This window comes from Trachurus trachurus, assembly GCF_905171665.1.
Source record: "Trachurus trachurus genome assembly, chromosome: 22".
Taxonomy (NCBI): domain Eukaryota; kingdom Metazoa; phylum Chordata; class Actinopteri; order Carangiformes; family Carangidae; genus Trachurus; species Trachurus trachurus.
Window position 1 is genome coordinate 16,997,415 of NC_139907.1, and position 25,749 is coordinate 17,023,163.

Here is a 25,749-nt window from a genome sequence, read left to right on the forward strand (position 1 = left end):
ATGATTGCACACATTAAGACTAATTTTGTGGTGGAGGCTATCCTGACGCATGGCACTGTGAAGGACTTCATGACTGGATGACGAGGGGAGAGGGGGGTTTTACAATCAGTGTAGCTGCCCCTATCCAACTCATAAACCCTGGTAATGAGAAATTTGCATTACAAAACATAAATAGCTGGTTGCAAATTGGCAAATTTGTCATAAAGTGAGAGTATATTTAGTTCAAAATATGGTTACTCGTTTAAAGTGAATTTAGTGTCACACAATAAGGGCAGTCAAAGCGCTATAGGTTTGATTTTTAAATATTTAAAATAGAAATGTGACATTACAATGACATGACATTTCTACAATGCGATAAAAACCAGAAAAGCAAATTCAGCAAATTCTGGGACAGGGTGACAGGTCACAAATGGTTTATATATACTGTATAAGGGTCACTGCTACTTATCTCACAGCAAAAATGACAACCTGTTTCTGTTATTATACTGTATATCAGATGTCAGAAAGATACAATGTTAGTTAACTTAGCTTAGCATAAGTTTGAAAAAGATACACCTGCCATTAACTCTTAAATCCACCAAAATGCAAAACCATTTTAGATTTTTTTCCCCCATCCTGTCATCATGGAAGTAGGATTTCCTGCAGATATTTCTTTTCATAACTTGTTGCTCTTATTTGTAACAAGGGACTCCTACAAAAGCCTCTCCTCTCCACTGTAAACACAAATCTGCTCAGGCAGCTTTGTTGGTTTTAGTTCAGTACATTATTAAATGTTGTACTTGTTGTATCTGGTTGACGTTGTTACTACACTGCTCTGCTCTCTAGCTGCAGTCTCATGTCAACCCACCGTCTCCACTGCACTTGCTAGTTATTGAATTAAACAACCTTTTAAAAATAAGAAAATTTGTTCTCAGTTCTGCGGAGCTTGAAATGGGACAAACTGACACACCTTTAGGCTCCTGATGTATTATGTGTTACAGCACATTGTCAGCTTATCACAGGGATAGGTAGGAATAGGCAGATTTATGAAGATCAATCACTGAGGCACTACACTCTTGCATGAGAGGAATTATGAAAGTCTGTAATTGTTATTCATGAAAAATACAACCTGACAAAGTAGGAATTTCCTATCTACAATAGGCTCGCTAGGAGGTGCAGTGAGAGAACATGCTCTGCTTTATTGACAGCTCAGGGGAACATGATTCTCTTCAATGAATATCATTTGGCATATCCCCATCCCACGCCTTCAATAATTTACAGTATTGATTTAAAACAAAGTCATACACTGTGAAGTGGATAGGAGTACAGTTCTTTCATTTAATGCTTTAGTGATCTGTGGCCGCTGATTTGGTACACAACAACCAACAACAATGAAACATACATTTGAATTTGGCCTGTAGGGAGCAGCGACACAAGCATCTGTCAAGGTGAAATACAGACCAAAGGAAAAAAGATGATATTCAGCACTGATACTTCACATGTGACATCCTGATACCACCAAGCAGCATGATGAAATGCATTATGGGCCAAATAAAACACAATATAAAAAGAAATCACTTAATCCACATTTTTTTGAAAAATCCTTCAAGTTATTAATGATATTGCCCCTCGTCTTTGACATTTCCAATCAATTACAGATTGTATCCAGGTGATTTAATTCGATTTTGTGTTGCAGTGGAGCGATTTTGGGATGCATGGCATTAATCAAAGAATTATGCGGAGTGAAACACAGGGGAGGCCTGTTGTCACTGTTACAGCCAAATCAATCAGGCTCTGCTGAGCCCCCCTCTGAACACACAGGCCATTTTTATTCTCCTGATGTCTAAGTATCTATGATGCACAATCAACAAAAGGCTTTTTTAAACACTGGGGATGAATTGGAAAATAGTAAATATGTATTAATGTATGTATATTTAAATTTAAACTGGACATTTTTTAGAGGTGTAATTATTACATGGGGTCCTATGTGACATTCTATACCTGACATTTATACACTTTTTTGTGAATACCTCATTCTTAACCAAGGGGACTTGTATCATACTGTATTATACTGAGTTATAAAGTGAGCTGCTTCCTCTATCCCCCCTGGTGCTTCTGAATAAAAGGCTTATAGCATTTCTTTTTTTATTATTGGGAATATCAAACATGTTATATCCTTTTCCACAAGCCCACCAGTGAATTAAACCCATCGCTCTCATCTTGATGGCTCTCATTCTTCTTTTTCCAGAGAGATTGATGCTGCTGTATGCCAGGTGTGTGTGTGTGTGTGGTTCTGCATGTGGGGGGTAGGGGCGTGTTCAGTCAAAATATGAAACAGCTACAGGCCGACCACCATGTGTTCAAAGTTGCATCATTGTGTAGCTAATAAAACTGCTCTAAATTCATGTCATGGCTTTTCTGAGATGCTTATCTAACCACAGAACAATTAGCACACTGTTCTCAGACTCATTTCCACTGTACCATTTTTTTTTTATCACATTGCTACTATAACAAAACAAATCAAAACAAAGCAAACCAAAAAAGAAATGGAAAATTTGTTTCAGATATTGCAAATAATTATTTTATAGAAATGCCACAGTCCTTCACACAGCAGTATCAGACGGTACAAATCAGTGGAAGCAGAAAATCTCTGTGCCGTCTGAATCTGCTTCATGGCAAATCACGTGGAAAGCATTTTCTTTCTTCTGGTCCAACTGCAATCCCCCTGAGATCTGACTCAATTCAGACCTCTGGATGACACTTACTTCACCCAGACTGGGACAAGGACTATAAATGATTAAATCCAAATACTTTCTATCCTCTCCACTTCATGAAATGCTGTATTTGGTTCATGAGGAAAAACCCTTCTGACAAAAAGACACATTCAGTGTCACCAAATGCTCTTTAAATAAGTATCATATTGAGAGCGCTAATATCCTGACAAAACAGTCATCTAATAACCCAAAGTGATCCTTTTTAATTTGCCTGAATCGTATGGAGTCCTTCTTATCAACAGTGTCATATGTTCTGTGCGACGTCTCTCCAACAACAGACTCTCAGCAGGAGAGCAGAGGATTAGAAAAGGATTCTTCTGACATCTCTGAAAGCGCACTACACAGCCAGCTGTCTGCAGCAGCCCACTGGCACACCATTCAGACCCAAAGCAGGTCTCTGACTGAGGCACAGGCTGGCCGCCAGACCAGCTGCCCAGTAATTAGCCTATTAAAATGGAGATCCAGGTACAAGCAGAACAGCAATATGAAGATCAACTAAGTTCATATCTTCAGCCCTTGGCAATGTCATAATGGATTTGTGAGGCAGACTTTTCTTCTTTTCACCTGGAGACTATAGACTGTCCAATCAGATCATTGTTCAGCTTGTGATGGCATTACACAGAGATATATGCCAAGGCAATACACCAACAATACGGCAAAACTATCTTAATGGAGGTAGTTTGGGTTTGACCAATGTTTTATTTAGTGTGCAACTTAAAATCTGCATTAATACTCAGTACTATTTCTAAATGTATGATTTACCATGTGGTCCAGAGAAATACAAACTAGAGGTCCAAGATGGCGTCTACAAAATAGCTTCCTTTGCATTGGCTTGAAATAGATTAGAGCATTTTTTTTTTTTTTTTTTACTTTATAACATGTAAAACAGTCTGACATATAAAATATAACCAGGAAGAGTTTAAAATAAATAAATAAAGAGTGATCAGCGACCAGCATGACATCATTAACTCCAGGAGGAGCGACCATCCTTCTCCTTGAGGAATTGCTGCTCGCCTGCACATCAGTTACAGAAGAGACATCAGTCTGTGGTATAACAATGTTGAATCACTGGCTGTACCAAATGCCGGGAATGGTAAAATTAAGCTTCTAAATTTCCCTAACATCGTCTGATGAGTGATGGATCTCTCCGGCTCCTAGGCACCATAATCCTTTACCAAGGACATGTTGATTGTCTTAAGATGGTTCTCTGTCTGACACACAGACTGATGGTCAAGTCTGTGCACATGTAAGGACAGTATGGGGAGACACAGAATGAGGTCATTATAAATGTCAAAACTCAACTATTTGTCACAAAATGTCACACAAATGATCTATAATGTAACTCCATGTATGTTTCTTGACTGGTCAGAGGAACATGTGTGGTGTCTGTGATCTGAATAAATGGAATCACTTAATGCTGCAGCTGTTCACATTTGTCAGGAAACTAAGCCAGGTAGCTGGTCTCATTAATGAGGAGTGCATTAGACCAAATTGGAAAGCGCAAAAGAACACAACAGACATTAAGTATTGATTTGCACAGACATGCATACTGAAAAGTGTGGAGAAAATGCACAAACCTCTCTGATTAAACTGGGAAAGGAACAAAGCGTCGGACAACATAAAAAATGATTCAACTTTTTTAAAATGGCAGCACGGAGCGAGAATACAGATTAGCTCCACAGAAAACCCGTGGTGATAAGTGTGGAACTAAACGATTAGAGACAAAATTGTTCAGGTTAATTTTCTTCAACCTTCATCTCCACAAGCTAAAAGACAGGAGCTGAAGCACTAATGATAAACATTTAACACATGACCTGCACCGACAACACCAGCTATTCTGTTTGACTTCAGAACACTGGATGAAAAAGTTACACTCTAGATCACCTTAATCAATACTCCCATTAAGCCCTAATCAATTAACCATTAACAAGCTGTTTCTCAGCAAATCGCCGGCCAAAGATTATCTGGTTATGCAGAGCAAAGCGCACACACTGTGAAACCATGAAGTCAATTTTATGAGATCCAAAGCCAAGCATAGACTAGATTTTAAAAATAGCATTATAGGGCCTTTTCAATTTGATTGTTAAAGGTCATCACATCAATTTCCCCTCTCTCACAAACACGTCAATCTTAACATGAATATTTAATGACCCTGAGAAGAGGTCTGAAACAGGCTGACAGTACAGACATCTTGTTATTGCCCCTCTCAAAGTGATGTACTTAAGTGGTATGTACAAAGACTTTTTCCAGTGCAGTCAAGTGGAGAAGTGCAGAACATCGACCATATGAATTCTTCGTACAGACGAGTTAAATTAAGTAGCTCGCTGACAGTACTTCTCACTGGCATTAACAGTTTAGGAGCTGGAGGAAAGAAAGTAGACAACAGGGATTAAAATCACAACTTTATCCAGTTATTTTGACATTCAGAACCAATTTAAGAAGTATGACTTTTATCCCGTCACGTTCCACAGAAACAGACTATTATTTTACTCTGTTTAAACTCTAAGAGCCTGTACAAAAAGAGGAGAGGGGCAGCAAAAAGGATATTTGTCAATTCCTAATTTGGCTGAAGGGAGGTTGACAGTTTTTTTATCATCCAAATTTATATTTTTATCCCTATATGCTAAATATATACACTCAATTGTCACTGCATTTAAAATAAAACAAATCTGGGACTACTGATTGATTGAAGAGGCTGTGCCCATTTAACACTATGCTTTTTGTGTTTTATGCATATTTTATATTTCAGAACTAAAAAAAGCAAAAAGCAACGAAGCACATTGTTACCTGGCTTAGCAAACAAATGACAACGCACATGAAAGCACGTTTCATAATTGATGCATAGGCACAAAACCAAGTGTATGCCATTTCCTGTACATAAATTGGTATTTGTAAATACACAATGTACATTGAGAATGGGTGCACCAATTTGACCATACTGTACATACGTACTGTATACTCAGTTTTCCAAAGTGATCATAGATTGTCTACTGTTGCACATTTTTGCTTCAGTTCCACAACTAATGAAATTGTGCTTCTGACTCATCTTTCTTTTCTGTGCCATTCCTGATACCACGTGGCACAAACTGTGTTGTTATTGCAAACTATGCAATTAAGGGAGTGGCTTCATCCATTTATGGACCACTGTGGGAGTGGACATGAGCTTTTTGTGCACATGTGCCCAGTTTGTCACTGAGAGGGATCTAAAAAGCAGAAGCACGTAGACACACGACTTTATAATCCAAGACAAAAGAATGTGCATATTTCCGTTTTTCAGTATGTACACCTAGTTTTAATGATGAAGCTAGACAGTTGTATGCATCTGACCCCAGATCTGTGTGAGGTGAAGTGGAAACTGATGTTCTGCAAATTAATACATGAAACAAATGCTATACTTCTTCCTCGCCCTGAATCTAATTAGCTTTTTAACTATTCAGCTGTTGCACTTTCTTCTGTATTAGCTTTATGGCATCCAACTGGAAAATTAGCGCCACCAGCTGTTTCTCAATGATACAACTCAATATTTATGTAACAGTGGTGAGGAAATGCTGAATTAATTTAGTTTCTTTTCACCGATTTTCTCAAAATCAGCATTTCTGTGAAGGGCTAGATACTGTTACACTATATTTTAACATGACAAGCCAAGCAAAGGGTTCAAAGAAAACATTGACAATCACAGAGATGGTGTATCATATGGCTGAGCCTCCATCACCAGCACACCGTGTCAATGTGGTGTCAGAGTAGGATCTAGTAACACTTTCGCTGCATTTAAATAGGCACACTGCCATACGTACACGCTGCACCTCTAATCTCCATACAAAGGACTAGCACACAAAGTGAACAGAGAGATGGTTTTATCCACGGATGCACTCTTCCACTGTCTGGGCTTCGGAGGTGTGGGTGCAGAGATAAACGAGGTGGAGGAGGGATTAAAATGTCCCAAACATTCAGGGTGTTTAATTGAAACCTCCCCTGGGACACCGCAGAGGGGACGAAGGGGGCGAAGGGGGCGGGAAGACTGTCTGGGGAGCGACCGCTGGAGACCCTCGTAGGTGAATCCATTCCCTCATCGCCTCTCAATAGGAGATGATAAATAGCGTGACATCAGTATCCCGCAGGGCACAGGGGTGCGCCGCTGTCCGCTAGAAAACTGGAGCGCTATGTGGCCTTTATGTCAGAGATGGAGTGTGGGGGGTGGGGTTCTGCTTCTGCTGTGATCAATAATTCATCAAAACATTAAAAAGTTTTTTTTTTTGACAGGCCAGTTGGGGTATCTTGTATCTGTCTTAAAAGAATAAAAGAGAAGCTCACTTCTCTTGAAAATGTGTCACATTTGTTCCATTTGATAGTTTTATGGTGTATGTGTGGGCGTGGGTCTCTTGACTTTTTATATTTCACCGTTAGTTTAAGAAATCAACACACATAACTGTTTTATTCCAACAGGTAAATTTAGTATTATATAACTCACACTGTTCTGGTAAGAGTCTAAATATCTTGCTTGGGTGTGGAGAACACCTGAACAGAGCAGTGCTGTCTTGTTTTCACTGTCTGGACTCTAATCGGGCTCTCCATAATGCTTTAGCTTGAAATGACTGCACATCGCTGTTGTACTGCTGTGATCTGCCATTTTCATTTTGCGGAGCTTGAACGTCTGTCTGAAGTACAGTACTGCTGTACCGTAGCTGATCCTGTGCAGGTTTTCTAGCTGCAGTTTGTTTTCTGGATAATCCATTCTGTGACTGGGTGCAGCCAACTTAGCCACACACCTTTGTAATTTATTACATCTGCACCAGCCCCTAACCAACTGTCATCCAGAAATCTCCAGTCAGCACTGGACTTGATTGGGTCTATAATTAATACATGTATAATAATATATACATGTGAAGCTTCAAGTCCATCAGATGAGGGACTGTTGAGAAATTCAAAGGACGGACATACTCCTCTATTTATAAGATACAGTCCATGTTATTTCCCCATGCAGTGAGTAGACAAAACAACACAAACACCTTAGCAGGTTCTGCCTTTGTTAAATCAATAAGATAATAATGATCGTTTTGTTGACTATGTCTTCAAGAAGTTGATGTTTATTTTCAAAGCCCTTGATTTTATTTATTTGATTGACTCAATTTCTTTGTTTTCAAACACTACATGGAATTATGGAGTTGACCTAAAATAAATAATAGTAATAGTATGTTAAAATCCTATAACTGAGACCACTATAGTGTCTGATCTCCCCTGCTCGCCCATCCCTCCTGTAATAGAGCACTGAACCATTTGACTGACACCGGTGACTGATGGCTTTTGTCAAATCAATGAGATGTGAACAAGTGCTGTGATAATGTTGTTAGCGGCATCATTTTCTCTTGTTCTTGGTTGAGCTGGTGATTGATAGAGGTGCTGGCCATTTTGTCCAAGGTCAAGAATTGAGAGTATTAGACATAAACTCACTGGAGTGTGTGTCCTTGAGAGAGCACCACAAGAAAACTGCAAAAACTATCAAGCTCTGAGTGAGAATTGCTGCTGACACACCAGTTTGAAGAGAATCTTTCAAACTAACCAGTTTTGTGACTATTTTTCATTTTCAAAACATGTATAGCAAGAGTCAATACAACTATACATCAGCCAGTGAACAAAGATGAGAAAATTATACTAATGTACAGTATAGTGAGTTACTCCTTAGATTTCCTTTCTTGTACTTGACGCCTCAGTGCTGTTAAATGCATCCAACACACCAGTGAAAAGCCTGGAAAACAAAGGAATAAGTGGTTTCCCATATCCATGTTGACCTAACGCTGAGGAAAATGGTGCTTTGATTCACAGCAGATGAGTCAGGGTTAGACTAACAAAAGAAGCCACTTGTAACACTTTGCTTAATATCATTTCTCTTTCACGGTGAGCCAATATGGTTCAGGTGACAGAAGTTGCAGGAGGTGCTCAGATGTAATGGCTTAAATCTACCCAAAATCCCCACGGTGCATATTATGGCTTCCGGTGATCTTTTGGAAGATATTTCTCCCCATTTATGTCTGGAAATTACTTTTAAACACAAGATTCAAATTGACTTAAGCTTAACACACTAACACACACACACTGAGGATAGCCCAGTGATTCTTCTTCCCACGTGTCTCTGGCTGGTGTGATAATGTGGGTGCTAAACTCCTGTCAGTCTTACTTCACACTAAACTCACTAGTGTATACTCTTGTTTGGATTTTTACTTAGCTAAACTGAGAATATTAATTAGCTGAGAAAATATTTTTTTTTGTTAAACAGATTAGAGATGCTTACTTGATTCTCAATTAGCTGCTTAAATAAAGCTGTATGCGCTTGTTTGTGTGAAGCCCAGTTTGTTCCAAAGCTAATACCCAGTATGCAAATTGTGTTGAATACAGCACAGCACAGGATAATTCAACAAGAGAGGCAGAAAACAAATCAGTCTGGGTTTAGTTCCTTTGATCAACAGAGAGGCAAAGCATGGCGGTCATTTTCAAAGAGAGAGTTTGACAAATTGTTAATGTAGCATCAGGAAATTGCTCGTTTTCCAGTGGGAAATCTTTGGTTAAGCTACTGTATAATAACAACCAATTTCAAGGACTTCCAGTAAGTTGTAATGAGCAATATGATTTACTACACTAAAGTAAATCACAAGCTTTACAAATATTCTTTTATTAAAACAATCTTTCTTTAACTTCCAACTGAACTGTGTCGCTGCATCTGAAACTGACAGGAGTCTCTTCAGTAACATGTAGCAACATGTACAAGTGTTTAGTCTGACTGTTTCAGTTTTGTTTTGCAGGAAAGGCAGGGAGTTGTTTCTATCACCTGAAAAATAAGACACAGCATATTGTGATGATTCATTTAAGATGATGCAGGGTGGAAAATGACATTTTCACTTCTGCTCTTAACCATCTGGTGGCACTCTTCCAGCTTTAAAGACCCTGGAGTGTGCTTACGTGTACAGTCCCATAGTGGGACCAAAAGCTGCTGCGCCCACTGAACAAAGGCTTTTGTGATGGAGATCACATTGAGTTTATCCTTACAGTAACAGTCCCACAAGCAGATAATGAACCCATGTACAGTAGCTGTTTAAGCTGCTCAGCTTTCTTTGTTATCTGTTGAACCCTCCTGAGTCTGATTCTGAAATCTATTTAACCAAGTTCTAACGCAACCAAACCCAACAATGCATGATTTGTGACAGACCATAATGATGAGATGCATCATCTAATAATTATGTCAGTAAGAGCAATTCTTTAAACCACACAATTACAATTCATAAGAGTGGTTTTATTACTGTCAGATTAAAAAAGATGTCTCTTTCTCTCAGTGGTCATGAGTATAATACTTATTGTGTTATTTTGACTTTATATGGTATACGTTTATTCTGTGTACAGTAGGTTCACACAGATTGTTATCAATAAAACAAAACTGTGTTCAGAAAAATAAGTTCAGCCTCTTATTTGGTCCCAACGAGTGATGTAGTCTAATTAGTTGCAGTGGCTATACTGTTTTTAGGTGGGTACACTGTACAGTACATACCTGTATCACATAGACTATAGTTATTGTTGTAGTGGGTATACTGAAATATTAATGCATTTTCAGTGGGTATACTGAGTATACCTGAGTATCATACTGTATATAGACTACACCACTGAAATGCATGTAATTATAGACTCTTCACAGGAAGTGAGAGTCAACTGAGAATACAAGCCACCGCACAACGGAGTGGCTCAACTGATGAGGCAATATTTTGACACTAGAGTTAATGTGGCCCTTATGGCAGCTGTCCTTTGTGTGGCACCATCATTTAGCAGTGGAAGTCGCACCATGAGTTAATGCCGTCTGCAGAATCCGAAAGGCCCCTGTTTTCAAAGGACTTTAGCCGAGCCCCTCTTCTCGGTGAGTGGCAGCGACCCCCTCTCTCCACGCCCCCTGTTTTGACTGTCAGCAACCCCTCCCCTCTCCTCCCCTGCTCAGCCCTAATGAGCCATCTCCTGGGGCAGGGCTTTACCCCCGCTAGGGGTAAAGAGGCCATCATGTTGCTCATCTAAAGACGACACATAGCCATGACTTCCCCCTAATTGTGTGCCTGTGTTGGCTCATTTGTTTTCGTCGTTAAAAATTCACCCCCATATTTTCCCCCTCCCCACTGATAAACCGGCTGTGAGCAATTTGGGGGAGCAGAGCTTTTCTACTGGCTCAGGAGAGGGCTTTGAGGCCCCTCTCTCTGATGTATGGAAACACCCACAAACAAAGGCACACTTGCAACAGCACAATGAAAATATTAAACACATAAACACTCCTCATTATGCATACACACAGACAAACACACAGAAGTGAGAACACAAACCAGTGAAACCCCCTTGGGACTGTTTGCGTCTGTGGCAAATTTCAAAGTAGTAAACATCAAACCCAGACTGACTGCGACCTGTAGGAGAAGACCTTTAGCTGGCACATTAAATATTGATGTGGTAAAGTTATGCAGATTGTTTATTGACCGGCTTCACTGAAGAAATGGGGGAGGGAGAAAAAAACCATCATGGCTGCCTGGTCCACTCCAGTCCTGGTGTAATTAGTTTGATTTCTGAATGCGGTTTAAATGTGCTTCCTCTTCATGACAGTTGGACTGTAATTCCAGGAACAAACAAGCGATTGAGCAAATAATTAAGAAATATTCTGCCTTGCTTAAGTGCTTCTCTGGAGTAGTGCTTGAGTTTGCAGAGAATAGATCCTATGACTGTGGACACAATTAGTCTGTAATACCTCAATCACACACAATTACACCTGATTCAATGTAAACAAGGCCCTCCCCTCTGTCACTTGACTTGGCTGTGACATTTGCCAGGTGGTGTTTGCCTTCACCATGCTTAGGCTATTATTAGTCTAATTCCCTCGAAGCATCCTGTTTCTGACTGGAGGCAATTAGGACACAAGTATGCTGCACCACAGTCGGTATAGGCCTGCAGTTTCCAAAGATCTTGATTTTATACATTTAAAGGGGTGGTGGTAGAAGTGCAGCAACAGCTCTCCATCTGAAAATGTATTCAGTTTTTACATTCACTGCTTTGAGACGAAACATTGAGACAAATTATTCCTGTTTCATAATGTATAAGTGAGAAATGCTGCATTTAGCTCATTTCTACTTTCTTTACTTCATCTACAACAGAAAGCATAGACTGCAAATGTTTAAGGCTCTAACAAACCAAACACCGTCTTTGCTGTCTCTGTATTTATGGATGATTATGTCACTATCTCCTAAGTTTTGAAAGGGTTTTAACTGCATCATTAACTTGATTCACAGAGAGTGTTCACTTATCTTGGGCAGAGCTACGTTATCTCTCGTTTGTCTGATTGTCAGGGCTACCGTTCTACTAATGAAGCTGCAGTTAATTACCAATTTGTAAATATTGGATTACCCAACATCTATCAAGCCATAGGACACTTCTGAGCAGAGAGAAATGCCAAGACAAAGTCATAGACATCCAGCTTGGTGTCCGTCAGTTTCAGCCTTTTATTCACTTCTCCTACTTTCACATGTACAGTATTTTATTCCAGCCAAATGTCCAATAAAACCGTTCTCATCTACATGTTTTTCTGTTTCCACTGTCACACAAGTGATTGAACACTGGCCCTATGAAGACTACAAGTTCACCAGCAGTCACTTCTGAGCCATTTCCAAGCTGCTGCTCTGCACGGCTACAATCTTGTTTGTTAACCTGTTGCAGACAACAGCTGTGCTGCGATTCTGGTTCTATTTAATTGTGAAATCATCACTCGGAGAGAAAGTTACAAGCTTGTTCATGTCAGCTGCTGTGCTGTCAACAGAGGTGTGTCTGCGGAGGGAAAGCCCACAGTCTCTTTCACAGAAAGTAATAAGGTTTTGTCCAACAAGTTGCTTGATTTGTTGACATGTGCTCTGTTAAACAAACAAAAAAAAGTCACGGGTGGTAAGTTGGCAACACTGAATCAAATCACTTTTAGAGAGCGATGTACACCACTGGTCAGCTCAGTCAGACGGTCAGTGACATTTATGTTCACAGGGCTGGCTGCTGAAACGGATGTCTGGGCTGCTGTTTCCCTTTGTGATGAGTAAGCTGCCAATGATGGATGGATGTGTCCAGATATACTGAGTTTTAATGGTGGAATATTTATAAAGGCTAAGATGAATGGCTTCATAGTCAGTGCTGTTGTCTGTTTATGCAAGGATACTTCCTAATGTGGGGTATAAAGAGATAGACCAGATAATGCTCCATTGTTCTTAAGGGTATTACTTGTTCCTTGTTCATAATTACTGTATGTTCCCAAAAGCTGTCCACTTAAATTACTTTTCCAGTGCATGAGCATGACACTCTAGGAGTCAGACTGATAATGTCAGCACCCCGTGAAAGATACATCCTACTGTCAAACGGTGCAGAGATGTAAATTAATCTCAGAGTGTTAATCAAGAGAGCAAGGCTCTTTTGTTTTACAGTCAGACAGAGAGCGAGGGATGTGGAGGAGGGAGGACGGCTCTGAGATTTAAAAAGGGCAGGTAGAGACATGATATGGTGACTCAGTGCACAATACAAACAGAGAGAGAAATATATCTTTCTGTCACAGTTTTTCTTAAAAAAAAAAAATTAAATAAAATCCAGATCCACAATCTGTTTTCTATTGTCTCACTATCAAATTCATGTCACACCACAAAAAATAATCTGCAGTCCTGATGAAGTCCATTAAACAAGGAAGATGATGTTACAGATTTACACTGTGCAGGATCAGTATGTGATACCTTGATGAAGAAAATCTAATAAAAAATTACTACACTCCCATGGTGCGTCGCCTAAATCAGATATTGGGCCGATATTGGCAGCTGATATGGTCTCCGGTGCCTGACTCTACCTGGATGCTGTCGCCAGCACAGCATTACAAAGTGTTATGGCATGTCCTGACCTTCTGTTCATCCAGCCTGCCCAGCATGGGTGCATTGCTGGGAAAGTGCCCAAGCCATGCAGGCAGCACCATGTGGCTAATCCCTTGATGAAACTATAGTGCCAAAGACACCTACAAGGTTGGCACGGTGATGGAGCATTGACAGAGACGTATCCTGGGTACCGAATTCACTACAATATGACCTGATTCATCTCAGAGTGCTGCACCAACAGATAAATACAGAGATAAAGAGAAAGACAGTGATACAGTGTTTTTGCCTTAGGTGAGACACCTGTTACTGTCTTAACATGACAGGGAAAATAGAGATCACAGGAGAAGCTCAGGAGAATGGGCTTGTGCTTTGTGCATGCATTGTACTGTAGAGCTCCTATTGCTGGCACAGTGCCTCATAACCACCTTTCTTTCAAGCTTGTGTTATATCACACACACAAATGCGCATGTACAAATTCACACACACACACATACACACACCAAAGATGATTGTAAGCGCTGAGGTCCTTTTCACATCTTGTACTGGATGTAGATCAATAGCACAGCTACACTACTCATTTTCCTTCCTATTCTTCTCATTGATACACGTGTTTCTATGGATGTCAGCTACTGTAAATAACCAAAACAAAATCCTGCTAGACATACATTATATCCAACACCTTGAGAGGAGGTAAATCAATGCTGGCGACCGTGCTAGTGAGAGAAGACATTAGGCAGCATGTCAGTGTCAGTTTACCTCCATGTTTAGTCAAGACAATCCAGCTGAAGACAACATCGTGATACCCACAGTTCTCACTACAAAGTACAACCGAGGAAAATTTAATTAGAGCCTGTTATCACAGGTTGTCAATGCATGAATGGATGCTGTGATGGGCATGTGTGTCCATACCTACAGGGGATCTGCTTTGAAAGAAACACTGGAGGAGAGGGAGGATGCATTTGTGTACGAGTGAATGTACATGGAGGGGGATTAGCCTGACAGCCTGATTGGCATGCAGGTAGAGTACTGCCTTCTCTGAATGCAGCCGTATTTCGCAGCAACCGTCTGACAAGCAGGTGCCACTCAAGCATGTGAGCTCCTACAAACCTTTTCCTCAAAGAACAGATGGTGCAGGACTGAACAACAATTACCCCATTGTTATCCTTGCAGGATCCTCCACCACACCGGGATGGTCTACATTTCTCGTATTGAAAATGTCTGCTCACATCTAGCTTGCTACAAATAGTAAAGTCTTCTAGCTCAAGTTTATAAAATATTTGAGTCCACATTTCAACATTCACGATCAACATTTCATGCTAACACGACAGCTTACGCTGCATTATCCTATGCACCTGCAGCTGATACTGATATATCAAGAGGTAGCTTCCACTCCCACTCTCACCCTCACACTCAATATGGTGACACATAACGTGTCAAAGTCAGACTCTGCTATCAAGCTCCAGATAATTGTGTGGCCTCATGGAGAGTCAGCACATGGGGTTTTAACTTGCCTTCAGCTATATCCACTCCACAGCATCGTCAAAACCAAAATGACAAGAAAAGACCGAAGACACCAAGTTTGCAGCCATGAGGGAATGACACAAGCTTTTTTAACAGGTCTCTTGGTGAAAAGGTATTTGAGGGATTTTGAAATCGTGCAAGTGTTTGATAGGATAAAGCAGGGAAAGTATCCTCAGCTCTGACAATGTAATTTTTGGTCACAGAGGTCTCTACAGAATTTCAGACTAATTCACAATGACTTATGTTCAAGATTACAACTTTTCATTTTAAAACATCTTACATTGGATTGGAAACCAGCAGCAGCTGCAACAAAGCTTTTTAATCAGCAAAGCCAGATTGCTGACTGACACTTCTCCAAATGATCTGACAAACTGAATCTAACACCCTTTGATGTCCTTTAATTCAGTTTATCATCATTATCACTCCTTTCTCCTCGGTGTCCAGACCATGACGCGACACCTGAACCCGTGGGTCCCTGAGGTTAACACAAAGCCTAATGACTTTGAAAACTGACAGTACAATTTTGGCCAAGGAAGCACAGAAGAGGCGACGATAATTGAAATTTCTAAACCTGAACAGGATCAGCAAAACCGAGGAAAAGAAATTAAATGCAACACACTCCCTCACAATGTGACAATTAGCTCCTCAGCACTTCTGCAACCTGCTGTGTCGTTGTATTTACCAAAGAACCAAGCGTAATAGAGGAGACTGAGGGAGCATTGGTTGAAGCCAGTAATACACTGTGAGCCACCTTTAGACTACGCTGGTCAAAAGACCTCCAAATAGGCCTGGGACGATAATCAATAAATCAATTAATCGCACGATAAATGAAAATGAACTCGGTCATTTTTCCGGCCTCGATAAATCGCCATGTGCATGCGCACGTATTTGTTTTCCTGGTCTCTGGCCTCCAACCAGGCTGGATGACAAGAGGCTTCACTCTGTGCATCGGTCTCAGCACCTGGGCCGTTTGTTTCGCAGAATGAAAGGAGTGAACCCTCTTTTCAGTCATCCAGGATCTTTGTTTCCCAGAATGCATTTGGCAGCAACCGGCAGCGCTAGCTGTAAAGCTAAGCAGCTAAAAGCTATTTTACGGTAATTCTTGCTTCCGCGCTGTTAACACGTCACTTTTTAAAGTTTTAATATTTTTTCATGCCAGAAAGTCACAGTTTAGATCCCCAGTCTGTGGTCAGTTTATCCACATCGCCTGTTGGGAGATTTCCTCCGACTTTATTGGAGCTAATGTGGTAGCAGCGAGCAGGAGGAGCGGGGCTTCCCACAGTCTGCAGCCGTCTGCAGCAGCTCACGGGCCGGTCAACCTCTGTCATTGGGGGAGAAAACGACTAAGAAAACTTATCAGCAGGTTTTTAGAGGTTTACCGCCGGCTGGTTTAATACTTTATAGGAGATAAATGCTAGTCTCATTGATGAAATCTTACATCTGTGGAAGTCACATTAGTTTGTTTGAATGAAAAGTGGAGCTTCAGTAACGTTATTGGACAGAAGAGCTGCACTGCACTGTTTATTATGTTTTGTTTATTTTATTTATTTAGGATAGTAGCTATAAGTTCTTGTCATTCCAATTACAATGGTTAAAAAGAAATACTCAAGAGAAATAAAAGTTTATCGCATTTAAAAGGGTCTACTTGCATTATTATGAAATACTATTACTATATTAGTGGTTAATTTGTTCTCAAAAAAATGTGTCAATAAAATCGTTTATCGTCAATAATTTATGGGACAATATATCGTCCAGCAAAATTTATTATCGTCCCAGGCCTACCTCCAAAACTATCAGGTCATAATACTAAAATCCGGTTTAATGTGAACCACGTTTTCTAGACTTTTATGGTTTTAATTACAATTAATTTAAAGTGGAGTGACAGATTTGTGCCATCTAATAATCAGATTCAATGTCTTTATAATCTTGTTTGTAAAATCTTCTGAAACGGTCATCTACTGTACAGTATGTAACATCACCAAAATACCCTCATATACAGTACAGTACAGTATATGTGATTATTTTGTGGATATTGAAGAACACTTAGTGTTTCCCAGGCCTACTTTTTGTTGCAGATATTTTTTGCTACCATTTCAAATGAAATCTTTCTTGATGGCAAAGAATTCACTGTCTTGTCATGGTGTAACTGCTTTAGTTTATAGTCCTGCCAGTGTTTTGGATCCTGGGGGGCTGGCAGTAACACGCTGACACCATTTTATCCAGTTAGTTGAAAATGAGAGGAGAGTGCCTTGCAGTTTTATGATCTTATCCCACTTGGCGAGATTTCTGTTGCTCCTGGTATGTCTAATGCCTAGGGCATGGAAAATAGAAAATATGCTCTTGTGCTCTCCGTCTCTCCCATTCTCCATCTCTATCTCCATCTCTGTCTGTGTATGTGTCTTACAGTTGCAAACACCTACACAAAAATGTTTGTCTGCACACTAAAATACTTGTGTGTGGGTGTCTGTAACCCCTGAGAGCTTGCCCCTTGCTTAAAAAAAACAGCAAAACTACTGTACCTGTCATCTCCAAGCCTCTCAGCAGCTCTGTTTACCTGCTCCTGGTATCTCTCCCCCCTGGACCGAGCAGTCGGCTACATGCAGAGTGAGTCAGCAGGATCAGAGGCGAAGGCAGGCTTCAGGTTGAGAGCTGGCAGTGTATAGAGTCAGAGCTAAAGCTCAGTCCTGTCATGAGTGACCTGTAAAGAGAAGATGACAGTCGGTAACATGTACCACCATTCGTAAGCTACAGACCGTCCAGCAGACTGAAGTATGTTTTCCTCATTTGCCACCACGACTTCAGTTGTATAAAGAAGCTGAAATATCCTTGGATGAGTCACGGCAAAACAAAACTGTCAAACTGTCTCTGGCATTACGCTAAAATCTCCACTTCAAAGATGAATCTGTGACCTTTTAATGTTGTGGAAATCCAACCTGTCAGTGTTTAATAGACTTTGCATGACCAAAATGACACAACATATTGTGAACATTAAATTCATTTTGAAAGGTTATTATGGGTCATGATTTAATGAAAACTGAATCATGTAAAAGAAGAAACAGACAGGTCAATACACGCCTTTTGTCATGTGACAAACAGAAGATATTTACATCCCAAAATGATGCAGGCTGCATTTATTATGTGGGTTTGGTGGATGAAACAATGACCAGGATTACCAGCTGTTAAAATCCCTCCAGTTAATTGAATGTGTTGCCTACGGGTTTTACGGTAAAGATGCACATCTGGATCCCTGTAGGTCAGTGTGCTCTTTGCAGTCACACATAACACCCACCATACAAATGGCATGCAAACCAGCTCAGGAAATTTACTCAAAGCACGAAACAAAAGGCCTCCAAAAGCTTCAAATAAACACGGGGGCTTACTAGGCGAGGGATGGGGCGTACCACTAAAAAACCACTGCAACACAGAGACATGAGCAACACCATGAGCCTATATGTAATTACATGTCATCATAACACAGTGCTGAAGACTGTGGGTGTCCCTGCCATAGTGTAAATCATTGCCTCTGCTCCCTCGGCCTGACAGACCTTGTCACTCACACACACACACACACACACACACACACACACACACACACACACACACACACACACACACACACACACACACACACACACACACACACACACACACACACACACACACACACACACACACACACACACACACACACACACACACACACACACACACACACACACTGAATATAGAAAACAGAGAATGACAGCTACTGTAATCTCATATCTGTGCTGGCATCTCTCAAAACTTCCTGCATATATTCATCACTAAGGGGGAAAAAAAGGTGTTTAAGGTGAACATACTTAAAGGCGAAGTGCAGTTTTTTTTTTACAACCTGGACCTAATTTCTGGCATAAAATACAGTCATTAACTCACTCACCCATAGAACTTTGGTGTCATTAGGGTTAGGAGTCCTATGGACGATATTTAGATCCATTCGAGGGCCGTGTATATCCATATAGATAAAGAAAAGATCCCTGTGTGCTCAATTGAGAGCTGGTATTCTTGGTCTTCATATCGAGACAGGCAGATATGTTGGCACAGCAGAAGACGATAGGATTTGTAATTTATGTGACATCCAAGAGGTGGAGAATGAAATTCATTTTGTGTTCTACTGTCCTTTCTATGATTCTATAAGACAAAAATTGTTCAGTAAAGTAGATCCAAATAACGAATTTGTGTGGTTAGACGATGCTGAGAAGCTAAAACTTCTTTTTCATTTGAATATTTTTGCATTTTCTTTATTTCTTGAAAAGGCTTGGGCAATGAGACGAAGAGCGATATATAGTTGAGTACTGAAAGTAATCTTAATGTGTTTATTTATGTCACACCTGTGTGGCAGGTAACACCAACAGGAAGGACTGTCTAGTTTTAGTTTTTTGTATTTGTTATTGTGTCTTGTAATCTCGTATGGGATGGGCCACAGTGGTGGCATGACACGAAAATAAAACATTCATTCATTCATTCATTATAGTGGGAGTGATCGGGGCACTGAAATGCAGCCTTTAAATAACGCATTATCTGCAGCGAAACTCGTTAATTTCACCAATATGTTCGGTGCCCCGATCACTCCCACTATAATATATGAATAAGGCTCTCGAATGGATCTAAATATTATCCCAAGGACTCCTAATGACACCAAAGTCAGATGGATATGGGTGAGTAAACGACTGTATTTTATGCCAGAATTAAGGTCCAGGTTGTTGACCTTTTTTTCCTTTTCATTGTCTAGCAATAAGACAACCAATAGATGGTAAAATTAAAATGAACTCACAAACCCATCTTTCATAAAATAAAATTGACCTGTGGTAATCTTCGGAAATAAGTCTTTTATGCAATGCAGTATCTGCATTAGAAAGAGAGAGTCCCTATACAAGTAACATTAAACATACTGATTAATGCATTAGAACAACATCTATTAATTGTAGATATACTGGATTATAACTCTGTACCACAGCTGGAGAGCCCAAAGTTTGATCCATCCATAGTGCTATTAAGCAGCTTAAGGATACAGCAATAGGAAATCAAAGGACAAAAAGAATTCCTGCCTTATCGTGTCAAGTGAAACATATCAAAGGCTGCGGTGAAGACTTTCTGTTTTCCACTGCGAGACAGATGTACAGAATGCCATGAAACCCACAAGACAACAGGCTCAGATTTTCTTCCTCGCCACAAATGTAATAATCTGTTACTGCTGAGAGTGACAGTTCTGCTTTGTAACAGAAATGTATGGGTCTGTTTATCCTCCATCTGTGGTGGCATCTGTTTCATATTGTGTTCCCTCTCCGTTTGCCAGTGTTTTGCACCAACACATTTCAAATGTTATTTTTATCAGAACCCACAACGTGAGCGAGGGAGGAGGCCCATTTGTGCATGCAAGGTTTGCTTGGTTGCATTTGCCAATTTTAGATGGCATTTTTAATTATACGTATTACACCAGCAAGAATGACAGTCAAGTAGATGGCATGTATGTGTTCGTTCCAAGAATAAATGACTACTCTCATTTATGTGCACTTGTCTCAAAAGAAGGGGAAGCTCCTCATCTGTCACGTTCAGGTGAAAGTTCACATAAAAATCACTTCTGCTAAAAGCCAGGGCCAGTGTGAACCTTATGTCTCCCCATGTTCCATCTTCCACGAGGTCAGGATCCCGTCAAGTTCAATGATCCTGGTCAAGAGTCAAGATTATGGTCAGAGGACACAGTGTGTTTTGGATGAATGTCCATCTGTAAACTGGCCATAACGGATGACACACTTTAATTTGATTGCCACAGGCTGCTTAACTATGTGTAGCTTTCAAACAACCACTTGCCTTAGATTGCTGTGTGATAGTTCATGCAGCCATACATTTCAATTAAGACATAAAACTGTCCAATCAGGACCACACTAGTAATGCAATGGACATTTTTTTCTCTCTTCTTTTAAATATGCCATAATTATGTTGTAAATATCAGCAAAATTGCTTTGGGGTTTTCATATTAATCTCAGTTAAAAATGTAACACCATATTTCAACTGCTATAACAAAGGAACTCTGTACTCAAATATAAACACGGTATAGGTGCAGTTTTCTCTGATATATTGGCAGCTCTCTACATACATTTTGCCTTTAAGCATGGTCCAGACTGAAGAGTAATGGAGCCTATGAAATGAAAAGGGGTGCTAGTCATGCTAAAAGAATAAGAATAAGGATTCACCACACACCATTTCACACATACTGGACTCAGAGCAGCGGGAGAATGTCAGAGGTATGTGCTGTTTAAGAAACCTATGCATTTATACAAGCTTAACCCTCACTCAGTACAGTGGGGGATGGTGCACTGTGCCAACCATGAAATTAACCATTTCAGAGATGTGTCAGCTTAAAGAAACCAATGCAGCTCCACACACCTGTAAAGGTAACACGTTACAATTAAGTGAAACCAAACTGTAAACATACTTTCGATAGCAACAGAAAAATCTTTACCATACAAAAGATACTATACTAGAGAAAACTCAAATTATGGCTTTGTAGGTGTCTGCCCCTGTCAAACTAGTTTAATTTATCCAGAAGTTACCATAAAAGGGCACCTGGCACTGTGAACATATCTATTGCACTCAATATTTGCACCTAACAAGGTTGCAAAGAAATTAAGCAGTTTCCTAAAATGTTAAACTGTTCCTTTAAAAAGGGTATGATAACCCTATAGAAACAATATTGCACATTTAACTACATCAGTGGCCATGGACTTTTTATTCAGCATTTCCCACCTTTTCATTTTTAGACAGAGCCCAAGATTCACGGCTTGATGGTAAAAATCATTTAAAAATGACAGTCTTAGAAAAGGCTAGGATTTTTTTTTATGCGCGCTATCGGGTCAAACAAAGTTCACATCATTGCAAACTCAATATCAAATACTTCAGAGAGTCACAGGACCAATTAACCAGAAAGTTGCCCTATAAAAACAGAGGAAGCGACAAGAATGAGCCAGACTTAGCTGCCTGGCTAGTTTCATCAAATCCTAATGTGTTAATATTGTAGCACTTGATGTCATTACAATAGAGCCAGACTTGGAAGATGAAGGAAGGTCAGTTTTACTATGCAAAGCCGTAAACCCTGTTTTATGGCGACTTTCATGATGCTGTGCTTCTCTGTCACTACTTATCCTCTTAGCCGCCAACAGACCTCAGCTCCATCACGACCTCTGATCCCAACTCATACTTGTAACCTTGTGTTTCAGTCCAGGAGGTTGAAAGCTCAGCCTTTGAAGTTGGGTGTGATTAACACATTACATGTTAAATAACCAACTAATCACGCTTAAAATGTCCCAATTTTTCAATGGCATTAAACAGTGCTGCACTCCGGTCGTATTCACGCAGAGTGAGCTGGCTTTATGTGACATCAATCTGAAAAAATGCTTCTCATTTATGTGACCATATTCCTGTGAATATATAGGCCCTGCTGCAATGGTGTTATTGCTCACAAAAGGTGACTAATGAGCATGAGGTGAGAAGTGAAACTTGTCAGAGTGAAGAATAGGAGAGGGGCTAAGCTGAGAGGGTCAAGCCTAGTGTGAAACGAAACACGGATGGTGATTGAAACTGCTGAGTAAAACTTGAGCTATGGGGTTGTGATTAAACTGAAAGGACAGACATTATGGCCCTCCAGTCATTTACCACCTTGATTGCATGTCTGCCATGTCCCTGTCAGACTGACTGCTTCATCAAATGTCTTTGTCTGGTACGAATATCCCATTTGGTCTCGGGCTCTTCCCTGGAGATCAAAGTGGACGGGGAAAAACTGGTCAGTTAAAAAAATTGACCAGAAATATAATATCTCTCTATGCAACCTTGCAGAAACTTATAATGGTGTGAGCTGAAGCGGCACTTGCTGGGCATGACTGAATTCCTCACAGCTCCTTACATTGTAAACTACTGGATTTTTTTTTTTTTTTTTACCAAACTCTCACTGCTGATTTTCAAGTAGTTGTAAATATCTGCATTGGTGTTTCGTACAAGTCAGCAAATGTGAGAATGCCAATTCCGAACTAAGATGGTGAACATGGAAAACAAACCTGCAAAACATCAGCGTAGTGTCACTTGTGTATGCTCGGCTGCAGACTTGAAGTCTTGCTGAGACGCATACCTAATTTTTTTGGATTCTGCAGTTTAGGAAGTTTGTATTTACAAATGTTCAACACTGTTTTGCTTGCCATTGCTCCATTCACTGTTGAAGAGCAGTAGTACAAATGTTTTTTTTTTTCCATCAGCAGTCTAGGCCTGAACAGAACTCGGGATGAATAGGGAAGAAATATTTCTATAAGACAGAGATTAAAAGGCCATTTTGAATTGAGTCAGGGAGAAAGTTATGTCCAAATCGCTTCTTCTCTCAATGCTTTCAATAAAATGTCTCACAAATTGGTAATGGGTTAGGAGGTACCACATCAAAATGACAGAATAATTATAGAAAGGGTTATTACATTGCTACAAAAATGAATCTCGAGCACACTGGCCACAGGGGTGGACGCTCGGTAAAGCAGCGTTTATGTTTTATGCCACACTCGTTCAAAATAATAGAGTAGATAACAGCTTGTTTGAACATCCAAAAAAAATCAGGGCATAATTTATTGTACACTTTTGGTCTACATCTTTATCCTCCATCACCATAAAGCTTAGACACCCCATTCTGGTCCCCCCCCAGGAGGCCTGGCCCTTCCTGTGACCCCAGTGTACCCCGGCAGACTAAACAATGATGCTGGGTCACCTCCTCATGGCCCAAGACAGATGGCCGGCTCCTCTCTGCGGTCGCCACCATGGCCAAGGTCACCTCCCCTGCTTTGGTTGCACCTGCACCCAACACTCCCATCATCATCTTAATTCCTGCTACAACTAGCACACGCCGCTGCACAAAGGCTTCCCTCAGCTCGCCCCCTCCCATGTTAACAGAGGAGAAAATGAACCATTTACATTCTGCTGGTGTGTCACACCACGTTGAGGAATACATCCCATCTGCAAAACAAAACAAAAAAAACAAACTGTAGAACGATAGTGCACATGCAAGAGCCCTCTGGTGAAGGGAAGTTTCACTGGAATACACAAGTTGATAGATGTATTTACATAGTCATTACTAAAGAGCAGCTCTGTTTTCACTAATGAAGACACGACGAAAGCTTGGCAAAAGACGACAGAACAGAATGGAAAAGCAATGAAAAACACTAGTATGTGTTAAATTACAACAAATGCCTCCCTTGTATTACCCCGAATCAATTGGCACCTGTGTCACCATAAGAAATGCTCCACAGCAGACCAGTGAAGAGGGGGTGGTATTGACGAGAGGCTGTGATCCATGTGACAGGCTACCTGTCACCGTCACAGGAGACCCTCCCTCACCCATTCAGCACAGCAAACCACCAGATCAATGGCCACAGACACAGTCCTCCCCCAGCAAAACTAATTATGTGAGCATTTTATACCACCAAGTCTCTTCCACGCTTTGTTTATGCAGGCAGCAATTAGTGAAATCGTCAATAAAAGAGTGGGGGAGGTACTGGTGAAGGAGCTACAATGGCAGAAAATGAGAGGCGGAGTCTCAGGAAAGCTGCGACTGCACAGACCACAGACCAGCAGGCAGGCGCCACCGAGCCAAGAGGGAGCGTGTGACAGCACAACTGCACAATGGGAATTTCCGACGCAGAGATCCGAGACGCGCTGTTCCTGTGAGTTTCTCGCAAGTCCAAGTGAGGTGCCAAAGTTGTCCGTTCTGTGGCATCAATTCCCCAGTAGTGCGATGCTGGTGGGTCTTTATGTCACTTCAGCATGCACAATTAAGTTGCTGTGAATATTTATGATTGGTTTAAAGACATTATTCTTAGTCCCTCAGGTGTCACAACGTGGCTGTAATCAGAATTCAGAGAAATCTCCAGCAGCTCTCTGTCGATAGCCTGCTTGTCTACTGAGAGCTGTAAAATCCTGAGCTCCACTCTGCATCTAAAAAGTCTGGTTAAGTAGCACAAAGCTGTGATGCAGCAGCAGCAGCAGCAGCAGCAGCAGCAGCTCAGGACCTTATTTTGCCAACATTGCTAAATGCTGCATTTACACCCGACACGTTTTTTTCACATACTGTAACAGTGCAGCGTTGTTTCCCTTTGTATCAAGACGAGAAATAGCATTAAAAGAATTTAAAAATGTAAAAAAACAAAAACATAGTTGATAGAGTAGCAATTTTAGCGATTTGATACACCGTCTGCAGCTGTAAATTCTACCCAAAAAAAGTAATTCAAGAGAAATTAATGGGAGGGAAATCATCAGTCCATATGCATGCCAAGTATGTTTTGCCTCCTGTTTGTGTGTGTTTGTACAACATGTGTATGAGTACAACACAGCAGGGGATGGAGCAAAAAGATTTAAATTAGACTTTTTTCCACAGGGATACAATGATTGTGTCTGTTCACGGCAGGTCTACAGCTAACCATCTGTCAATAAAGAGCTATTCTGAATCAGTCTGAAGTTCCTCCATGTGCTTGAAATTCAGCTGGCAGATTAACGTTGGCGACACAGTTTTTGTA